Raw genomic sequence first — 24,301 nt, 5'->3', positions numbered from 1 at the left:
GGGATCTGAGGCCCATACAATCTGGGGGCTCTTCTTTTAAGAAAGGAATGCAAAATGAGTTCCAGGGCGAGGGGCCCTAAAGTTTAAGCTTCATTAGCTTCTGAGCAAATCTGTCTCTGGTTTTCAGCCATCAGTAATGAGCTTTTATTATGTATGATGACGTGATGTAAAACAGAGCAACAAGTATCTGAAACTTAAGTTGGGACGGAAACATATTTCTCTGAAATTTGATTAGAGGAGCTATGTGGACCTTTGTGAAAAGGCGCTCCTAAGGCACCCTCACCCAAACCTACTCCCACAGTACCAGGCAGAACATCAGGAGGAGGCTCAAGGTTAATCACTCATTTCCCCTTTCAATCTGTCTCAATTACTGTTAGGGGATGCTTCAATTAGTCATTCTCCTTCTCTCCAGGGATAGGGAGAGACTGCAGATAACTCATCCCAAATAGACTTCACAATTTGAATCCCTCCACCCAGCTCAAGAAAAATCTTCACTGGAGACAAGCAAGATTCTTTATCATCCACCCTGTACTCTGTCAATGCCACTCTTTCATCAGACAGAGAGAAGCCATACGTCTTCTGGGATGGTGGGCCTCCTTTCCCTTCCCCCAAAGGAGCGAGGGCTGTTTCTACCACACATTCAGCCCAAGACAGCCGTAGGCAATTGTTCTTAGAACTACCCTTGGATGGCCCTTTCCAGAAGCTAGCCCCTGAGACAGACAACCATATTATCAATCACCTAGACAGCATTTATATCTTTTTCTGTGCCTGCTCTTCACCTGTCATAAGAAGACGGCTTAGTCCTAGAGTCGAAAATCTGCAAAAGGAGATACTCAGTAGCTCTTTAAGAATGTATGGTATCAAGAGTTTACAGAAGACTACATAGAAAATCATAGTTTCTAAACCAGAAAGAATAATGCCTCCTACCATTGGGGAAGGCATTTAATCTCTCCAAATCTATGGGACAAGAAAAAATTCGAATCTAACAAAAGGCTTTGTTACAAAAAGTTGGTGTTTTTCCCTTGCCAAGAAAAAAAACCTAAGTTGTTGGGGTTCTGTTATCATGACATAGAGACGACACACATCGTGCAACCACAGCAAGTGTATAAAACGACACCTATGAATGGATAAAGATTTCTTGCTATGTTGGCATTTTGGTAATTGTTTATTTTCCTGCAGGGCTAAATTTGCTCAAGGACTGTGTAAAGTCTATTTCTGATGAGTCATTTCTTCCTTTTTTGCTATTACTGTGTAGTGCTGTGTACATTATCACAGCATGTGTATCATGTTGCAATTGCTTTTTCTCATGACTGTTAAACCCACAGCATATAAACTCCAGGGCTTGAGGTGCAGGGGGAGCACTGGGGCTGTTTTCATTTTTGTTCCTTTAGTGATCAGTAGGCTACTGATGCACAGTAGGCACTCAATGAGCAGGTCTACTGGCTAGGGGCTGAATCCAAGCTGTAACTGCCAGCCTACACACAGCCACAGCAACGCCAGATCCAAGCCGCATCTGCAACCTACATCACAGCTCATGGCAACGCTGGATCCTTATCCCACTGAGCGAAGCCAAGGATTGAACCCACAACCTCATGGATACCAGTCAGGTTCGTTACTGCTGAGCCACAACAGGAACTCCCCAACATGACATTTCGAAAAACAAATAATGAAGCTACTTTATAAAAAGCTGGCACAAAAGATGTTCTTTATGGAACTGAGCAGTGCTAAGTATGGAGTGATTTTTAATACATAGTAACTTCTCTTTCCAGAAAAATCTTTCAAAACCTAGGGTTTAAAAATATTCCAAATGGGGAGTTCCCACCATGGCTCAGCAGTAGTGAACCCAACTAGTATCCATGAGGATGTGGGTTTCATCCCTGGCCTCACTCAGTAGGTTAAGGATTGGGCATTGCCACGAGCTGTGGTGTAGGTTGCAGACGTGGCTCAGATCCCGAGTTGCTATGGCTGTGATGTAGGCTGGCAGCTGGTGGCTGTGGCGTAGGCTGGCAGCTGTAACTCTGATTCAATTCCCAGCCTGGGAACTTCCATTTGCCATAGGTATGGCCCTAAAAAGGAAAAGAAAAAAAAAATTTTTTTAAATTACATCATTTATTTCAAATTTCTTATAAGATTGACACCTTAAGTTCTGACTTTCCTTTTCATAACATTTGTAGTTTGGCACATGAGAAGAATCCAAAACTCAGTTGACTTAGGAAACTCTTCTCTATTATGAGCTCAGGATATCTCAAGACAGCATTGTATAGAGGGGATAGAAAGAGGAGGATTAAATCTAATCAATATCAGTGACACTTTCTTTGATATCTTCTAACCTCCTCTGGGTACCACCTCTTCTTTGCAGGGCTCCAACTTCTCTTTGCAAGCAGGCCTTGAAAACAATTCAATGTTCAATTTGTCTCATCTAGTTTGTATTCTGCTCTCTCAACCCACAGTTTGAGCATTTTTATTGTATCAGTGACCACTGTAGATTGTGCTTAACCATCATGATTCCAGAAGGAGGTGGAAGTAACTAGATGAGATTAGCTGGCTCAAGCTGATTCTAAGAGACTAAGTGGTTCTATAATAATATTTACATAACTGTTATTCTGACCTAGCTACTGTTCCAAGTGCTTTGCATATTAACAAAAAAAGTTTCTTTCAACTTCCTTATAAGATAGGTTCCACTCTGGTCCCCTTTTCTGAGGTTCAGAAAGGCTAACAACTGACTGTATCAGTATCACTGAGATTCAGTCTAAGTCTGGTTCCAAGGATCTGCTCTCTATGAATAATGATATGCCCAGTGATGACAACATTAAAGTAATAATAACAGCTAATTCCTAGGAACACTTGTTAGGCGCTAGGCATGCTCTAAGTACTTATTAGTATTTATTCACGTATTTAAGAATCAACACTTAGATTGCAAGTCAAAAAGACCAGAGTTCCAGTCCAAATCCTGGGGCTGATTGACTCCCAAATTTGGAGGATATCACCTCAACCTCTCTGGCTCTCGTTTTCCACAAATATACGTTGAAGGAATGGTACCAGATGGTCTGAGGTCTAACGTCATATTTAGCCAGCCCACTCAGAATAGGACAGAAAAGGCCCTCAGGATGAGTGCAGGGCTACTAGAATGAAATTATACTCTTGCTTTCAAAAAAGTGGTATTGAGAGTTCCCATCGTAGCTCAGTGGAAACCAACCTGACTAGCACCCAAGAGGATGCAGGTTCAATCCCTGGCCTCGCTCAGTGGGTTAAGGATCCAGCATTGCCATGAGCTGTGGTATAGGTCACAGACCCGGCTCAGATCCTGCATTGCTGTGGCTGTTGTGTAGGCCAGCGGCTATAGCTCTGATTCGACCCCTTACCTGGGAACCTCCATATGCTACAGGTGCGGCCCAAAAAGATAAAAAATAAACAATAAAATAAAATAAAATAAAAGCCTGGGCTCTGGACCCACCTGGCCTATAAAAAAAAAAAAAAAAGTCGTATATAAGTCAAACAATATCAATGAATTTATGTTGTTTAAGCCAACCAGTCTATGGTATTTTGTTAATGGCAGCCCAAGCACGCTAAGTAATTAAAAAAAAAAACTCCTAGAAGCTATAAAGTTAAAGACAGCTAAATTTAATTGGATATTAAACAAAAACTTCATATGAAAAAACTACAGTAAAAAATAAATGGATTAAAAAATATTTGCCATATATATATGTAACAGGCCTAGATTATTGATTATTATGTGAATAGCTTATGAAATCAGTGTAAATGATTAATGATAAAATTTGTAAAAAGATATGAATATTTTTATATCTATGGTGCCTAGGATTGTTCCTTGAGAGAAACTGATGATAAAGAGCTAATGATTGGAGTTCCCATTGTGGCTAGGTGGAAAAGAACCTGACTAGCATCCACGAGGACACGGGTTCAATCCCTGGCCTCACTCAGTGGGTTAAGGATCCGGTGTTGCCATGAGCTGTGGTGTAGGTCACAGACACGGCTTGGATCCTGAGTTGCTGTGGTGTGGCTGTGGTGTAGGTCAGCAGCTACAGCTCCGACTGGACTGCTAGCCTGGGAACCTCCATATGTTGCAGTTGCAACCCTAAAAAGACAAAAAAAAAAAAAAGTTAATGATTGAATTAAATACATAAACTATGTAATTTTATTATTACTCTTTATTATTTTTTTAAAGCACATAACATATATATATATAGATATACACATATAGATATCTATATCTATATATATACACATAGTGATCCTGACAATAATAGGTTAATTTTACAGATTATAGAGTTTTATAGAAATAGAAAATTAGAAAAAGAAAAAGGCAGGTAAAAGCCACAGAACATTTTAAAAACTACTCAACCTCTCTTATAATTAACAATTAATAAGAAATTCTATAATAAATAATTGATAAATATACATCTAAACAAGATAATATTTTCTCTTAATGAATTTACAAGTCAGTAATACCAATACTTTGTAACAGTGTGGGGAAACCCTTTCACACTGTTCAAAGGAGGGTAAGTCGTAGATCCTTTTAAGAGGAAAATTAGCAAAATTAAAAATATAAACACTTTTTGGCCCAGCAATTCTACTTCTAGGAATTGTTACTAATATGCCCCCAAACCAACCAACCAAACATCAAGATACATGCACACTAATGCTCATGACAAGTTATTTGTAACAGTAGAAAACTAAAAACAACCTTATATGTTCACTCATGGGGAATTAGTTATATTTATTATGGTATACCTTGTCAATGGACTCTTAAACAGATGTTTAACAAAACAAAGGAAGACTTAATCAAGAAAAAGAAAAAAAAGCAAGGCCCCTAGTTTTATATGATATATTACCCTTAGTGTGAAGTTTTGAAAGTATACCCGTATTATCCTGGTATTGCTATAAATATTTTTCCAGCAGAAAACATGAGAAACTTAACAATGGATTTCCCTAAGAAGAAGCTGAGGAAATAAATTTTTATTAATTGTTTTATTTTGTATGTGTGCCTATAATATATACTTAAGAATATAATTCTTGGGGGAGTTCCCATTGTGGCTCAGTGGAAATAAATCTGAGTAGCATCCATAAGGACGCAGGTTCGATCCCTGGCCTTGCTCGGTGGGTTAAGGATTCAGTGTTGCCGTGAGCTGTGGCTATGGTGTAGGCTGGCAGCTGCAGGTCTGATTCAACCACTAGCCTGGGAACCTACATATGCCACCTGTGAGGCCCTAAAAAGACCCCCCCACCAAAAAAAATAGAATGTAAGTCTTACAAACAGAGAATTTATATAAGAAGTCTTTATATTTTTTTTCTTTTTTGTCTTTTTGCCATTTCTTGGGCTGCTCCCGCGGCATATGGAGGTTCCCAGGCTAGGGGTCGAATAGGAGCTGCAGCCGCTGGCCTTCGCCAGAGCCACAGCAATGCAGGATCCAAGCCGTGTCTGTAACCTACACCACAGCTCACGGCAACGCCGGATCTTTAACCCACTGAGCAAGGGCAGGGATCGAACCCGCAATCTCATGGTTCCTAGTCGGATTCGTTAACCACTGCGCCACAACGGGAACTCTTAAGAAGTCTTTAAATTATGGGTCTATCTTTAATAATTTCTAAGTCTCAACCACCCTTCCTGAAAAGACACCCTCAAGCGTGTTCCACCATCAGGATGGCCGACAACTCAATTAAGCTAGAATTTCTTCCCTTTCTCAGCAATTTCTCTTTTATAAACAACAGCTTGAGTCTTTCCTGAGCGCTCTATCCTCCTATTGGGTCCCATCGTGTGGCCTCCCTTCCATTTGCCTGCCCATCTTCTAGTTCAGGAACACATTATCTTTGACTAGGCAATAGCAGTAGATTAGGTACATTCCTGAGTTCTTCTACGTGGCAGGTACCTCATAGGTTCTGCCCTTTAATCTCTACAGCAATCACAGAAGGTTGGTCTCAACATCCCTTTTTTCCAGATATATACCATATGACCACACTTGAAAACAAGTGAAACCAGGTGGGTGAAAAGTAATAACCCACTGCTTTGAATGAAATTTCTCTAAGAATTCCTGAGAGAATAAACATATTTTCATTTATCTATTGGCTACTATGATCTCCTGTGGCATTTTCTGTCATGTTTTGCCCATTTTTTTAAAACTAGGTAAATTGTTCTTTGTTTATTGATTATAGGCACTTTTTATGTATCTCTATTTTTTCCCTCAACTTTAAAAAATTTCCAACCTTCAGAAAAGTTGCCAAGAATAGTATAATGAATATACATATACCGTCCACTTTTATTCACCAACTCCCATCTGTTAACACTAGGCCACCTCTCTCTCAAACCCCCCACCCCCAGACCTCTCTGTTATTTGCAGACTCTGAGTATTCTGTGCCTATTTTTTTGTTCTTGTTGTTCTATATATATATATATATATATATATATATATATATATATAATTATTTTTTCCCATTATAGCTGGTTTACAGTTTTCTGTCAATTTTCTACTGTACAGCATGGTGACGTAGTTACACATACATGCATACATTCTTTTTTCTCACATTATCATACTCCATCGTAAGTGACCAGACATAGTTCCCAGTGCTACACAGCAGGATTCTGTGCCTATTAATACTTTTTGCTACCCTGGCCCTTCACAGATCCTTTCTCAAGCAGGACGAATTCTCACCACGTCCTGTATTATGCATTTACTCTTTCCTTTCCTATCCATCCTTCAAGGCTCAACTCAAATGTCCTGTAATTCGTGAAGCCTTCCCTTCTCAATTTTCCTTCAGTTGTTTATACCTCTTTTAGGCCCCTTTTTTGCTTTCCTTTTGGATACCACGATTATTTACACACATGTCTTATATCCCCAAATTGTCCACGAGCACAGGAGGACAAGAAGGGTGTCCAATAGCAACTTGTATTTTCACAGAGCTTAGCAGCTCCTTGCAGACAGGAAATGCTCCATAAACATCTGCAAAATCAACCAGTAAAATCACTGAATAAATGCTTGTGAGAGAATCAGAGGGAGATTCTGACGCTGCCAGCAACTCTTTTTGCTTTTCTACAAATCACTTAACTTTAGCAGTGATAATGTTGATGATAAAATCATAGATCTGTCTTTTCCAAGAGTAGGCACTTCACATATACTGTGTCATTTAGTCCTCACAACAGCTTTATAGGTACACATTATTACCACATTACAAGAGGAAACAAAGGTGTAGAGAAAAAAGATTAAGTAAGATGTCCAAGGTCACAAAAGATGAGGTGTTAGCTTATGATTTTTGCCTTTTTTTAAATTTACCATACATATGGTATATTTACCTTTATTACAGCAATTGAAATATCACAGCAATGAAAATGAATGAACTACAACTACATTCAAAGACACTCTTGATTCTCACTGATATAATGTAAAAAAAAAGAAACCCACAAAAGATTATGATTCCACGTATATAAAATTCAGCCAGCAAAATTGATCTTTGCTGTTAAAAGTCAGAATGATGTTTATTTTGTGGGTCATTTCTTTTTTTTTGTCTTTTTTTTATTACTCAGTGAATTTATTACATTTGTAGTTGTACAATGATCATCATAATCCAATTTTATAGGTTTTTATGATTTTTGTCTTATTCGTATTGTTTCTATTGCTTGCCTGACCTGTTGTATGTGCTCAATAAATGTTTTAAAGATGACTTGTTTAAAATTGGGGTTTCTTTGTGCCTGCTTGGAGTTTTTATGAGTTCAATGGCTAATTCTACTTAGCCAAATCCCCCCCAAGAGATAATTAAAGAAAAGCGGCTACTTTCTGTTAAACACAGAAAGCAACATAATGATCTATGGAACTCTATAATAGATTGTTTCGGCTTTCAACATATTGATTTATCATGAACAACAGCAATACTTAGAGAGGTACATGCTTGACACATACGCAGAGTTAAGGGGCTTTTTCTTTGGAGGATTCTTATGATGAGCTGGGTAATTTTAGCTCTTCTTTTATAAGAGGCAGTTTCACCAAAATCCCTCAGAGAGGAACCTATGACTGCTCTATTAAACTGTTCATATTACCTCAGAAAATGCTCAGGCCAAGAGTTCGAGTCAGGGCCCTCTGTTACTAAACTGGAGACCTGACACCTATTTCTCACATGTCCAAGGTCAGTGGGCCAAGTACAACCTTTCTGGCTGGACCAGAGCTGCGGGAACCTCTAAGAGCTGGATTAAAGTTTCAATTCTCTTAAATTCTGATGCCAAAGTAGCTGGCAGGCTTTGCTCTTCAAATGAAAAAAGAAAAAAAAGTGCATAGAACAATATATATCAGGTTTTGTTTCCTTGAACTCTATAGGTGTTCTTCCAAATGACAGCGCTGTTTTAGAGCTCCTAATGAACTCTATCAACTCTTTTAAAAGCTGTAAATAGCACCAAGTCAAGTAGTAGACCAGCACCTCCAGAGAGAACTTCAGTCTCCTCAGTCTAGTCTCAACATTTTTATGGCCAAGGTCAGGGGATCAGCTTCTAATAGAGTCAGGGGGGCGGGGAGGAGTGATGGCTGTTGCACAGGTATAAACTCCAGATTTGGAATTGGGAGGCCTGGTGGTGGGATGGCCTCCTGTCTCTGAGTCCCTGGGCACATCCACTCAGCCTCTATCAGTCTCAGAGTCCTCAGCAAAAATGCAGATGTCCTTTCTCCCTGGGCAGCTGTTGTGATTTGTAATTCTGGATGTATGAGCACCTAGCAGAGTTACCTGGCTTAATAAACGCTCAATCAATGGTAGTTAAATGCAACCCCTGGGGAACCAAAACATATATTTTAGGGATTATGGTAATGAAAAAGTATAATAATATATGGCATTGCTAAAGTGTATGTGTTTGAGTTTTAATCTTTTAGTAAAATTTGTCGAAGACATCCTAGAGTCCGCTATTTGAAGGATGACTTACACTCATGTTTGATACCCTACCTAGAGCAACTAATCAATGTGTGTGTCCACTGAATGAGTAAATGAGTATATAAGTGAAAAATGAGATTTTTGTTTATAAACATACCCATTCACAAGAAACTGTATTACCATTGACAAAAGGCAATTGTAATGTTTCATGGTTTCGATTACTGATAATATTGCTAAAGCTAGTACTTATTAAGGGCTTAAAGTATGCTAGCTTTGGGGAGTTAAAGATATATAATATGTAAAAGACAGTTATTTAAATCAGAATCCTAGAACTGGGAAGGTTTGGAGTAGGAAGAGACAAGAAAACATAAGGCTTAGAGTTTCCACCATGGAGCAGTGGGTTAAAGAATCCAGTGTTGCTGTGGCTTGGATTCAATCCATGGACCAGGGCCTATAATATGTGGCAGCTATGAGTATAAAATGAAAACAAACAAATAAAAACAAACCCAAAACCAAAACGGCCTTTTTTTCCTTCCAACTTTATTAGTTATATAAAATAAGTTATTTAAATTTACTGAGTTTAAACCTGACTGCATTGCAAATATTTTTGCTTTTAATTCTAATTTCAGATTCAGCAGACATTAAGCAAAAAATCTAAAATGCAAAAAATAGAAATAATAGAAATTGTTGTATAGATAGAAAATATAAAAGGAGGAAGGGCTTTAAGGAGAAACTAATGCTCAGAGCAACCTGAAAGGGAGATAGAAAAACACAAACAAAGCTTGATCTATTGTCATTAAGAGAGAGACAGAGACTGAAGTTAGAAAGAATAATAACATCCTGCTAGTTAAATGTTGACGTGTTACATAATTGAAATTTTTAACTATGTAGAAAAGATGTCATGTTGACTTGTAAAGAAAATTTCTGCTTTGCTCAAAAGAAGACATGTAAACCATATATATTCACGCCCTTAATACAATAATTAGTAATAATCTTGATTTTTTTATCTTTATTGCAATTCTCATAAAAATTTTAATATGAAGTATGCCAGAGCTTTTAAATATTGCCCCCTCCCCCAAATTTGAACACTGCAAATGTGTAAAGAGGAAAACAATGTCAGATATCCATTTGTGACTGTGCAAATCAATGTCTCTAAAAAGAGCAGTCTGGACTATGGGTTATTCTTGTTATCCAAAAGAAAAACAGTCTGTGTGACCATTACCAAGGCAAAAAAGCGCAAAGCAAAAACACTGCTAAAAGCAAACAGAATTCCTGAGCTCTTTGACCTAATTTGAGTTGAGAAATAAAGTGCATTCAGCCCCTCAGTTCAGAGCCTCCTCACATCTTTGGGGCCATGGAGCTGGATTTCATTGAGTACTGGTCAGTTGTTAGGAGCTGAGCTACACAAAAGGCAGATGAAGTCCTTCCTCCTGAAAGTCAATGCATCTTCTCTTAGGTCCCCAAACATCCCTAACTCTCATCCGTAATTGTCATTAAAAGCTCTCATTATGTGAGTAAGCATAATTAGAGCATCTTGCCCTCACAGGTGTACTGCACGGAGAAGGCTGGGGAGGTTCATAAATTAGTGCCAATTCACTCTGCCTCTATCTACCGTGCAATCTGCTGTGAGAGAGAAAAATCGTATGTCCTATGCATTAAGGCGAAAGCCCACTGGCCCTTACAAAATTAGCCTAAACGCTAACTGTGGTTATTTGAGGAACTCCCTATTTCATTAGGTGTCTCAGAAATGAAAGAGATAAAATTTGGTGCCATCAACAACGCGGAACCTATCTGCTGAATCCTGCAGATTCCAAGAAATTAATAATTCAAAACCTTGTGGGAATTTTGTCATGGTGGAGACACGACTTCTCTGCAAACAGAGCTCAGAGGATGCTCAGTACACTTCAGCCCTGCACATGCACACAACTACTACGAGCATTTCGACATAGAACACAGGATTGATTCTCCTGGGTCCCTGCAATTTCGGAGCATGTGGAATCCATATGATAAAGTCATTGTGCACAGGACCATACATGCCCAGTCTCTTAGGAAGAGTAATCATGGTACAGCTTTATATCCTACAGAGTAAAGGCATTCTCTCCCTCATCTCTTAAACACATATGCCATAACCCAAAGAACCCTGAAATTGAATGGTCAGAGGCAGAAAACAGGAGAGGAAAACAAATTGGGCTATACACACCTACATATTTATATATACACATATACATTTGTATGTATATACACACATACATGTTTTTACATACTTGTATATATGTGCATATACTCATACATATATATAGTCACATAACTATGACCCCCAGATTTACTAAAAAACCTAGAACCTGACAATGTCATTTGTATTACTGATTGTTTTCCTAGGTACCAACACCCAAGCAGATGACACTAGCAAAAAAACTAATATTTCCCCCGACAGGTCCATTTAGAGATGAGCCAGACCCTCAACTCTTGATGAAAGATTTTGAACCACTGTAAATACTAAAGCCAGAACAATCTTTCCAAAACTCAAATCCAATCATGACATTTCCCTGTGGAAATTCTTCCTTTTGCCCTTAGAATAAAGCCCTAAATCCTCCTTATGAGACCCTGTGTGATCAAACTACCCCCGTGCACCTCAGCCTCAGCTCAAGTCACTCTTCACTTCCTTGGGCAATCCTGTCTCAGGGCCTTTGAACATGATGGTCTTTCTCATAAAACATTCTCCGCTGTGCAAATTCTTACCATTGTTCAGATCTCAGTTTAGAAGTCAATTGCTCAGAGACGCCTTCCCTGACCCTCCCTTTCCCCCTCAAAAATTAATAGGTAATAAATTACTAAACGTTCCTATACATTAGGCACTGGGCCTCAATTTTTGTAACAGCCTGGGGAAGTTATTAGCATTATTATCTTTTCTGTTTACAGATGTGAAAATGAGTTCCAGAAGGATCAAGAAATATATGCAACTTGCATATCCATCATGTAGAATGTAAATGGTGGAAGAGGAAGTTCCCTTGTGGCACAGCAGGTTAAGGATCTGGCATTGTCACTTCGGCAGCTCAGGTCATTACTATGGCATGGGTTCAATCCCTGGCCTGGGAACTTCCACATTTCATGGGTACAGCTGGAAAAAAAAAAATAGTGGAAGAGGAACTCAATCACTGAGATGGTCCCTCTGATGTATTCTCCCTTCACACCCCATACTCTTTGGTTAACACTTAGCACATAATCAGTGCTTAATGTTTGCTTTCCACACTAGAAAATAATCTCCATAAAGGCAGAAGGGGTGTCTACTTGTTCACTAAGATACTGTACTGGTACCAGGAACACAGAGGTAAACAAATGATTCTTGTTGAATGAACAAGCACATGACACAATGAGTTGTTTCTAACACAAAGAAAAGAAAGGCTAACTTAAAATACTCATGATAAGTTACTACCTATGCAATTCAAGCACTGAATTTGGAACACTGAAATAGGTATAACTTATGATTAAGTACTATATGAAATCAAGTCGAGTCCATAGTAAATATAATCTGAATAGGAAATGTATGAACCATGATGTTAGGGAAAGGCAAGGCAGTGTGCACATCTAACTCCATTCTGAAACCTACCAGTAAGAGCAATTACTCAGAGCATTTTTTAAAAATTCAGTTCTCTACAGTTTTCAGGGAAAGCCTGGGAGCTCCCAATTTCAACTTCAAAGTGTAATTCACACAGCCACTGTAGAAAACAGGCTGGAGGTTTCTCAAAGAACTAAAAAGAAAACTAACATATAACCCAGAAATTCCACTCTTGGGCATATATTTGAGAAAAACAGAAACACTAGTTTGAAAAGATACATGCAATTTAATGTTCACAGCCACATTATTTATAACTACCAAGGTATGGAAACAACCTAAGTGTCCATCAACAGAGAACTAGATAAGGAAGATGTGGTATAAACACACACACACACACACACACACACACACGCACACACACTGAAGTACTATTCAGCCATAAAAAAGAATAAAATTTTGCCATTTGACCATCGACTTGGACAGCATTATGCTAAGTGAAATAAGTCAGACAGAGAAAGACAAATACTGTATGATATCACTTACATGTGGGATCTAAAACATACAAACTAGTGAATATAACAAAAAAGAAATATACTCACAGATATAGAGAACAAAGTAGTGGTTACCAGTAGGAAGACGGAAGTAGGGAAAGGAATATAGAAGTACGAAATTAAGAGGTACAGGGTATTAGGTATAAAACAAATTACAAGGGAAGTTCCTGCTGTGGCACAGTAGGTTAAGAATCTGACTGCGATAGCTCGGGTTGTGGCAAAGGTGCAGGTTCGATCCCTGGCTTGGTGCAGTGGGTTAAAGGATCTGGAGTTGCCACAGCTGTGGCATAGGTTGCAGCTGCAGCTCAGATTTAATCTAATCCCTGGCCCAGGAACTCCCATATGTCATAGGTGCAGCCATAGAAAAAATAAAATTAGCTACAAAGATATACTGTAAAACACGGGGAATATAGCCAATATTTTATAATAACTATAGATGGAGTATAACCTTTACAAATTGTGGATCACTATGTGTATACACTTGTAACTTACATAATAGTGTATAGCAAGTCTACTTCAATAAAAGTAAATAAATAAATAGAACAACATGGAAAAATTGTGTATAATTATGGTAAAATCATTTCAAAGACCCATAGAAGCTCTACCTCAACAAATACAGCAAATCCTTGCATGTAAGTCAGTAATACTCGGAGTTCCTGTTATAACTCAGCGGTTAATGAATCTGACTAGCATCCATGAGGATGCAGGTTTGATCTCTGGCCTTGCTCAGTGGGTTAAGGATCTGGCGTTGCTGTGAGCTGTGGTGTAGGCTGCAGAGGCGGTTCAGATTCCACATTGCTGTGGCTGCGCCACAGGCCAGCAGCTACAGCTGCGATTCGACCCATAGCTTGGGAACCTCCATGTGCCACGGGTGTGGCCCTAAAAAGCAAAAAAAAAAAAAAAAAAAAGTCAGTAATCCTCATGTCAAGAAATCTTTTCAGAATGACTGCAAGGTATCTTGAACTTAATATGTTAGGCCAATACCACTGACTCTGGGGACTAGTCAAGATCAGTCCTAGATTTCAAATTCTCATAATCCACACTTATAACATGAATTGAAAACCTGGCTTAAGGATTTATTTCAACAGCTTACCTCATTAAGTCTTTTATCTACCAGTGCTACAACTGAAAAACAAAATAAATAGGTCTTGCTTCACCTTCATCCTTTCTACCTTTCTTTAACTAAGTGGCTAATGGCCAAAGGTATGTAGCAGCTTGCCATGAAAACATTCAAGGAGTAAAAATATTATACCTTAAATCACAAATTACTATACTAGATCAGCATTTATATAAAGACACAAAGATAAAAGTCTGCTGCTATATCTTCAGCAATGTACCTACTTAGAGAACCTGCAGAGGCCACCAAGTATACACACAGTAAAAAGGAACCACATGAGCAAATGAAAATAGGGAGGACCTGGGAAAGATGCAAAGACATCTTCTTTCTAAATCCTTTTTATGTCCACATATCCGTGGAAGTCCATTCACGCGAGTACAAAATGAATAATCCATGTTTTTCAAAACACATGCCTTATTAGACATATGTGAACTTTGTTCAGCTATCAGAATTGTCAAAAGGGAATACTATTCTCTGATGAACAGTCTACTTCTTCCATGAAGCCTTCCCTGAATATTTCTATCCTCCCCTCTAAATTTCTGAGCTCTCACTCCTCCTTACCATGCTTCCCTGTCAAAGCACTCAGTTTCTATAGCTTGCTTTTCATGTATGTATATGTACGTGCCTCCTCTTTTAAAGCAGAAGCTCATTTGGGATAGGTTTTTGACATCTGACTAAATTCTGCTCCACTTTCCTCAAGTACTTGTCATAATGGATGCACATAACTGATTGATAGAACAATTACGTCACAGGTAAATGAACATGGCTGTCTGTGCCTGCAGCAGTCAGGTGCTAATAATAATATATTTGCTCCCAACATATGACATGATGCTATAACTTGCTCAAATTTTTTTTTTTGGTCTTTGTTGTTGTTGTTGTTGTTGTTGTTGTTGCTATTTCTTGGGCCGCTCCCGCGGCATATGGAGGTTCCCAGGCTAGGGGTTGAATCGGAGCTGTAGCCACCAGCCTACGCCAGAGCCACAGCAACGCGGGATCCGAGCCCCGTCTGCAACCTACACCACAGCTCATGGCAACGCCGGATCTTTAACCCACTGAGCAAGGGCAGGGACCGAACCCGCAACCTCATGGTTCCTAGTCGGATTCGTTAACCACTGCGCCACGACGGGAACTCCTCAAATGTTTTTAACTTAAGTGAAAAGCCAAAACAAGTGTGTGTGTCTGTAGATAGACATATTAGAGAGACAGACAGACAGACAGACAGACAGGTAGGATGGATGGATGGATGGATAGATCGATCAATAGCACGGTATGACTATCTTGCTAGAGGAGTGTTTCTACTTTGGTTATTCAATATTTCAATGTATTTTCCATCCCCAGAGGTCCCTCTACCTGTACTTGTAGATAACCATTCTGTCATTTGTTTTTCTTTGCTCAATTTGGACTTTATAGAACCTAATATTCATGAAAATAAATAAGATATCCTCATAAAAGTAAGCCAAGTTGGCTTTGAATTCGACACTGATCATTTTTCTCTTTGATATACATCAAGGATTAGTGTCATTATAGGTGAATTTACAGATTTTCCCCTCCATACCCTCTCACTTAAAAAAAGATATTTTTTTACATTCTTTTTTACATATTATTTTCCACCATGTTCTATCCCCAGAGATTGGATATAGTTCCTCCTCATTGCTTATCATTCTAAATGCAATAGTTTGCACCTACTAACCCCAAACTCCCAGTCCATCCCACTTCCTCCTCCCCACCCACCCTTGGCAACCACAAGTCTGTTCTCTGTGTTTCTGTAAAAGACAAAGATTTTGTACTGAGCGGAAAAAAAAAAAAAAAAAAGTCTTTTTACATAAGTCAGTGACCTTCGATTTAATATTTATTTTGGCAATTATTTTTTCTTCTCTCTATTTCAGATCCAACAGTTTGCTTAATCATGTCTATCTAAAGAGAACTGATAAAATAACTAGACTCTGGTATCACTTGAAATTTTATTTCCCAGCTTAAGTACCCTGCTTTGTCCAATTCTTTGGCCGCAAAAAGGGCCATTATGATAAGTTTTCAATAAAGACATAACTAATGAATCTGAAGTAACCCAAAGGGCTTAGAGTATTGAAAGACACACAGACAATGGTATAAAAGCCTATTTCAATGGAGGGAGCACATTTGAATAAAAGTTTTCCCTCTAGTGATGGACATTTTACCAAACACTTTAAATAAATAAAATACATTATTTCATGCATTACGGTATGAAAGTCAAAAGCTCATGAAAGTAGAAAAGGTTGATAGTTTTAGATTACATTACTCTAAATAAAGAAGAAATTGTTGCTGACATCACCTTAAATATACTGCATATTGACATGTTTTTGAAGGAATTATAGTTGTGTGGCACAAGTCAAAATCAAATTTAGTTCAATCAGCTGCAGCATATTTTTAAAAAATAAAAATGTATTAGGATACAAATATATAAAAAGGCCTTTATCAACCTTGCTTTTTATGTACCAAATTTTTAAATCTGTATTGATTTGCAAGCAAAAAAATATACACTTGTGAAATTATGAGATTATGCATATATTCATAAAAGAGTAATTTCACACACACAAAATTCTGTCTACTACCTCCTCCAAAGTTCACTGAAAAAAAAGCAGGGAGGGACCTGCTCCTTCAGAATTCAGAACTAAATGTTTAAACTCATAAAAAGAAAAGTCACTGAGATTTTCACATAAATAGCAAAGGGAAAAGAGAAAAAGAAACAAGAGAATTAAGTCAAGCTATGTAAACTGAATTCAGACTTTAGGGTTCTACAGGGCATTAATCTAATATATGCCAAATTAGATTTTCAAATTCCATAGTATTTGATTTCTTTCCCAAAACTGGTTTACCCTTAATCCCAGAAGTTTTTCTTTCAAAGATAAACTACAATTCTAAGTGAGATTTCTATTCAACTAGGAGCTCAATTGTTTTTTTTTTAAGTATTTATGAATCATATTTATGAGTTTACCATCTCTAAACATTATTTTTGACTTTAATAAAGTTAAGACAGATGTAAGAACTAAAAGCTGGTTTAATGTGGATTGAATAACACTCATTTAAAAACAGGGCCACCTGTATACTATTTGTCAGCTAAAATAGTGTCAGAAAAGTTTTCAGACATCTAGGAATTTCTTTCAACTTAATAGCTACAAGCAACAACAAATTCATCCAGGAACTTCAGGACAAGACAGAGCTGCTTTCAAAACACATCCCCACCCCCAAATAAATATATTGATCACAGGTAACTTTTCTGCTTTTGCTGTGGGACTATGTCCTTTAGCTTGAAAAAAATAAAAAATAAGAAAATAAACCCATGACTCTGTTCTAGTCTGCACCAGGAAGAATCTGCACAGCAGCCTAGGATTTTTAGCAGCTGGATAGCTTGAACTTTCCTTTGCGCTGTTTATTAACAGGGCTTTTCATTAATATCACTCCTGAACATCAAGCCACAATGTAAGATCATCCAACAGAAGCCCTTCTGTTTGGCCTGTCCTCTCTTGCTGTCAGTGTTGAAACATAAATCTGTGTTCAAGAGCAAATACAAGGCTGCGGCAGGATACCTGAGTATGTAGACAGTGTATGGTGAGCAGATCTGGGGTAGCATCAAAACAGAAGAGCCAGGAGTTCCCATCGTGGCTCAGCGGAAACGAATCCGACTAGGAACCATGTTATTGCAGGTTCACTCCCTGGCCTTGCTCAGTGGGTTAAGGATCCCGCGTTGCCCTGAGCTATGGTATAGGTCACAGACTCGGCTCAGATCCTGCATTGCTGTGACTATGGCATAGGCCAGCGGCTGTAGCTCCAATTAGACCCCTAGCCTGGGAACTTCTACATGCCTCTAATGCCGCCTTTAAAAAAAAAAAAAAACAACAACAAAAAACAAAACAAAAAACAGGAGAGCCAAAGAAATACCTCTAAGAATTCTCTGGAGTATGACTTAACAACACAAAACAAGAGTGGAAATGAAAGCTGGAAGGAAAAACTGGATGAAGCAATAACAAAAGGAGTTGTTCACTTTGGGCAGGTGCTCTGGGGACCAGAGTTTAAGCGGGAGGATTGTAAAGCACGGTTAGCTCTTCAGGCAGTGCAGATGTATACAATGCACAGGTGTTCAAAGCGTTATCAATAGAGCCTTGGTATTTTCTGCAACATCATGTAATCAGAACACCTTGAGATCTCTGAAAACGTGTGGAAATGTGTATGCATGAGCAAATGCCTGTGAATGAGTAGAATTCTCCTGCTGGACCCTATCAATTAAAAAAAGAAAGATTCTCTACTGAAAAAAAGAAGATAAATCTCTTTATGTAAGTCGGTGCCCTAAAATTTCATATTTATTGGGCAATGACATATCAATTATGATATAAGAATGAGTTATGTGAAAAATGGTAATAGTTATATACACTTATACACACACAATGTGTGGCATCCATACACAGCTTCAATATTTGGTTATCTTTCTGGTTTAAGTATAGTAAGAGAAGAAAAATATTCAAAAAGATTCTTCATCACAAAAAAGAAGTCAAAGAAGACAAATGAAGATCAAGAAAATCAGTAATTCCAAAGGAGAATCTATATGAGATTACACTGTGGTAACAGTGGAACATTTGTTTTAAGAAAAGTAGACAAGCCTTAGACCAGTGATCAGGAAGTCCTTTAATTTGATGTAATAAGAAACAGCTTTAGGGACCACTGCATGCTGGAATTACTCTCCTTCAGAAACAAATTTCTGGGTAATGACAGAAGACAACAAAGACGAAATGTGGCCTTGGCAAGGCGGTTTAGGGATGGAAACAACGACAGGTCCATCCTAAAGAAGGAGAAAAGAAGGGAGAGAAAAAAAAGCCAAGGTGGGAAAAGTGAAACTTTGCCTGTGAATATGTGTGGCTAACAGGTTAAGACTTGCAAATCCCAGGGTTTTGGTTCTACCCTGAGCTCTGAAAAGTGGTTCATTTATTCTACGGCTACTTAGCCCAGTCTAGTTGCCCAGCACCAGTAAACAGCAGGAAAACTGGAATGAAAAAGACGGACAAAGACTCCTCTCTCTGAGCTTATACCTCTTAGGTTCCCAAGTTTACTCAGTGGTCTCAGTTCCAGCTAGCTGACTCAAATTTGCCCAAACTCACTTTATGTAGATGCATGAATACTCAGCACCTAAATATGTGTGGTGTAAGTAGGTAAGTAGGAACGTTTTTGAACGTACAACTTAGGCATCAATGATTATCTTTCTGACATAAATTCCCGGAACTGGAACAGACCCACCAAGAGCAGGCTGAACAACGCAGAAATTATCATTGTGGAATCTGGAGTTAGAAAGTGTAAGTTCAGATCTAGCCTTTATCACTTAATAACTGCATCGCTCTGAAGGTAGAGGTGGGGGAGAAACACAAACAAGTTCTGGCTTCCTCATGTGTAATGCAGGAGTAAGAATGGTTATTGTGAGGAAAAATATAATACATGCTAAGTGTTTAGCACAGCTCCAAGTTCAGGGGAGCTTTCACAGATGCTATTAATATTACTGTTATTATCCTAAGTGTTTTTGATTTTTTTCCACACCGTGAATCTTCCATCTATGAAGATTATATCTACATACACACCTACCAACAGCGTCTAAGTCTTTCCATTCCCACTAATAATAGCTCTCGTCAATCTTGTTCAACTTTGCTAATTTTATAGATGGAAAATATTTTTATTTGCACTGGTCTTATTGGTGGTACAGTTGTACATCTTTTTATAGGTTTACTGCTCATCCATAGTTGTTCCTCTATGAATGGCTGATTACAGATCTTTGCTCATTTTCCCACTGGTATACGTACTTGTGTCTTCTTTATAAGAATTGTTTATATATTAAGAATAAAAACATCCTTGTGTATATTTTGCCTCTTTGTTATGGTGAACTTTGAAAACTGAAAGCACTTCCTTTACAGAGGATGAATTCCGTGACATATCACTGTCCGAATAAACTGAAGATGCAGTCTTCACTCATGTATGCTGCGGGGGTTTGGGTTATCACGAGCCTTGTTTGCCAGCTTCATGTGAAAACAGCATATGACCTCATCTTGCCTCATCAGTGCAAAATTCTGTTTCTAAAGGATATCCCAGAGAACGTGATTAAAAAAAAATAGGAAGCCTTGTTTAGCATAATAATATTTACAATTACTTAGGATATGTTCGGAGTGTACAGGAAGATATGCTACATCTTAATTTTTCTTTAGTTTGAAAATAAATTCACCCAAAGCTTTTAAAAATTATTTTTCTGTCCCTGTTAAGTAGTTCCATTTCTAATGTTTCAAGAAAGGTTCAAGAATACCCTTTCTTCTTTTTGTTTCCGGATCTACCGCGTTGGCTCATGTTCACCTTACCCATGCCATTCACGATTTGATAGATTTCTACTTTCCTAGTCCTTCATTTTGTCCTCATATGTCAATTCCTCTTCCCTCCCTCCTAGTCCTCTGATCATTTTATAATGAATTGGTAACCACAATAATGAAATTTACTGAGAAAACTAAATTTTGAAATGCTGCCATAACTAATGGAGTCAGAGAAATGATGAAAAGGGCTTTAATGAGGTTTGAGATATGGTTGGAATATTACAAATAGAAAATCAATTTGGAAAATGCTGTCAGGTTCATCTGCAGGGGGAAAACTATTTAAACACACACACTTTTAATGGACAGGCGTAACTCTGAAGGCAATGAGGAGCTAAGAATTGTTTTACAGTAGAGTAAAATAGTTATTTTTTATCTCTATTGATCTATCTATCATCTACTACTATTTTACTATGATTAAAAGTCTAAGGAGTTCCCGTCGTGGCGCAGTGGTTAACGAATCCGACTAGGAACCATGAGGTTGCGGGTTCGGTCCCTGCCCTTGCTCAGTGGGTTAACGATCCGGCGTTGCCGTGAGCTGTGGTGTAGGTTGCAGACGTGGCTCGGATCCCACGTTGCTGTGGCTCTGGCGTAGGCCAGTGGCTACGGCTCCGATTCGACCCCTAGCCTGGGAACTTCCATATGCCGCGGGAGCGGCCCAAGAAATAGCAAAAAGACAAAAAATAATAATAAAAGTCTAAGTATACCCAGATACTTTAAGTATTCAAATTCTGGAAGAACTAGGAAATAATTGAGCATTTAACTATTATAACTAATTTTCCCTTAACTCTACCTAATCTTGAAAGTTCCAGAGTTCACGGTTCCTTTGCAATATCATTTACCAAAAAAAATGCCTAATTGTGATCATCTCATACAGTATATTTTATCTTTCTCAAGAGAAAAACAGACTTCTGTGGGCTCAAGATGGATAAATATTTTACAGAAAAGCATATCTTTTCCATAAAACCATTTATGCCATACATTGCACGTATTATAAGGCACTATATACATCAAAGAGAAATTACTGTTTAAATAGATTATCAGGCCATAGAACAATTAAAGCTGCAGTTCTCTTAAAATAATTCTTTTTTTTTTTTTGGTCTTTTTGCCTTTTTCTAGGGCCACTCCTGCAGCATATGGAGGTTCCCAGGCTAGGGGTCTAATTGGAGCTGTAGCCGCCGGCCTACGCCAGAGCCATAGCAACGCGGGATCCAAGCCACATCTGTGACCTACACCACAGCTCACGGCAACGCCGGATTGTTAACCCACTAAGCAAGGCCAAGGATCGAATCCGCAACTTCATGGTTCCTAGTCGGATTCATTAACCACTGAGCCACAATGGAAACTCCATGCAGTTCTCTTAAAATAATTCTAATGAGACCTGAAAAACTGCTTCAAGTCTGAATTCTTTAAGCATTCAACAGATTCTCTGTTTTTTTAATCTTTGAAAATGAGATGAAAGCTATGGCCTTTCTCTCTAGAAAAATTCATATACAATTATAGAATAAATTTTGACTAAAACTTTTCAGAAAGTAGTAGAACTCCAAGTCTCCAGGGTAAGAAACTCTTGCTCTAGAGGAAACCTGGTTTAAGACTATCACTAAATACCTAATATATGAACTAATCTGTTTGCACTCCATCTACTTATTCTGGAGTAAAGAATTAAAGTTTCAACATAAATTTCACCTCATCCATCAGCTCTTCCTTAGTGCTTTACACAGTAAAAGCCTTTTCAACCCCTGAAACTAACTACTGACACAGCTCTTACCTGATGTCCCCTTTCAGCCACTGACAACTTCTGAGGAGCGTCCTGGTTGACTACATGAAGACCTAATGATTTGCCAGAGCATCCTTTGCAGTTTGATTCGCAAGTAGCCAACTACCACTGATCTGCTCAGTTCCTAGGATCCTTCCTTGTGATGCAATTGTGGTCTCTCATATACAAACCTGATTCGCTTTGATGATGGGCCCCTTTCCCACACCTCACTGTCCCCTTACGAACCGCCAGGACAACTCATTGTATGCAGAAGTCACATTACCACAAATGAGGCTGAAAGTAGACCTGAAAAAGTGAACTTTCCAGCTCCAAGCCTCTTTCACAGTATACAATAGTTTCACCATTAAAGGGGGTGGGGGGGGAAGTATTTTCTGAGAGTAACAGATATACGTTTATTCAAATCCAAACACAGTATTTTCCAAGATCAAATATAATTTATTTAAGCAGACAGCTATTGGGCCAGACTTTATTAATTGCCTAACAGCCATTCCATCTTCCTATATACTAACAGAACCCTGTTTTCTTTGGAGCAACCATATGTCTAATCTAGGATGTGACTCATGACTAGTCTAAACTAGTCACTCCCAACCAATCCAAGTCTTAAATGCACCACAGACAGCCAAGATATCAATTCTCCTTAACCCCCTGGGTTAAGAGCAGCAGGAACACTCTGTCTACTCCTATAACATACAACAAACTTTGCATTTCCGGTGTGCCACCAAGGATCAAGAAACATAGTTTTGGAATTCCCTGTTGGCCTAGTGGTTAAAGACTCAGCATTGTCTTTCCTGTGGTTTGGGTTACTATTGTGGTTCAGATTTGATCCCTGGCCCGGGAACTTCCACATGCCATGGGCGTGGTCAAAACACCCACAAAAAATCCCCAAAAACAAACAAACAAAAAAGAAGCCGAGTCCTAAGCCAAACTCTGTTCCCTGTGATACTCAACCCGTCTCCTTTTCTTACAGCCGCCAGTAACCCTGTGATTGAGTTCAGACCAATGAAATATTAGAACAAGTCTGCTGAGAGCCTCTGGGGAATGTTTGCTTTATTAAGAGCACAGAGATGAGAACAAAGCATCCCCAGCAATGCCTTTTCCTTTCCATCCTGCCCTGAACAAAGACAATCCCTGAAGCTGCAGCAGCAGCCATCTTGCTACCATGGGGCCACAAAGCATGGATGCGGAAGCCTTTTGCCTTCAGAGCCAAAAAAGAGATATTTTAAACCTATACATCTTCACAGACTAAGTCGAAATTTCAGCAGTTCCATAACTTTTAGTCTAGAAAGAAAGAAAGAAAGGAAGGAAGAAAGAGAAAGGCACATCTTGTCCCTAGCTTTTCTACCTTTAAAATTAACCTTAGGAGTTCCTTGGTGACCTAGCAGTTAGGGACTTGGATTTGTCACTGCTGTGGCTTCCACATGCCGTGGGCATGGTCAAAAAACAAAATAAAATAAAGCTTAAATGTTTATGTTTTCCTCCTTGACATATATAAAACCTCTTTGGGGATCCCAAAGTGCTTTGAGTTCACCAAAAGTGGGTGTTTTAATGCTCGTGTCAGTGCCTGGGTACCAGTGTAGCCAGCCCTTGAGACCAAAAAGCCAAAGGGGCCAAAATGAGAGTAGAAATCCTTTCAGGAATGGCAACATTTCCCTTAAAATGTCAGTCTGCTTTTAAATTACATATTAAAGGAGTTCCCCTCATGGCGCAGTGGTTAACAAATCCGACTAGGAACCATGAGGTTGCGGGTTCAATCCCTGGCCTTGCTCAGTGGGTAAAGGATCCGGCGTTGCCGTGAGCTGTGGTGTAGGCCGATGGCTACATCTCCGATTGGACCCCTAGCCTGGGAACCTCCATATGCCTCGGGTGGGGCCCTAGAAAAGGCAAAAATAAATAGATAAAATTACATATTAAATGCTTTAAAAAAAATCTCCATTTTTATCTATAAAAAATCAGGACTTTTACTATAAGATTATAGAAGGAATGGCTTACTTTTAAAAAAAATCTATCTTACCCAGCACAGAATAAAGCACATGCAGCACTTGAGAAATATTTCATGGTGAGATTGATGGTAAT

At 38.7% G+C, this 24,301-nt stretch overlaps 1 protein-coding gene across 1 annotated transcript in view; it reads right to left on the bottom strand.

The window, feature by feature from the left end:
• The window catches only part of SLC10A7 (solute carrier family 10 member 7), a 239,128-nt gene that overhangs the window by 107,101 nt on the left and 107,726 nt on the right, over nt 1-24,301 (bottom strand). The gene's annotated exons all lie outside the window — the stretch shown is intronic.

This window comes from Phacochoerus africanus, chromosome 10 (genome assembly GCF_016906955.1).
Source record: "Phacochoerus africanus isolate WHEZ1 chromosome 10, ROS_Pafr_v1, whole genome shotgun sequence".
NCBI lineage: Eukaryota > Metazoa > Chordata > Mammalia > Artiodactyla > Suidae > Phacochoerus > Phacochoerus africanus.
The sequence above is the reverse complement of the archived record's forward strand: the minus strand, read 5'-3'. Positions and strand labels throughout refer to the sequence as shown.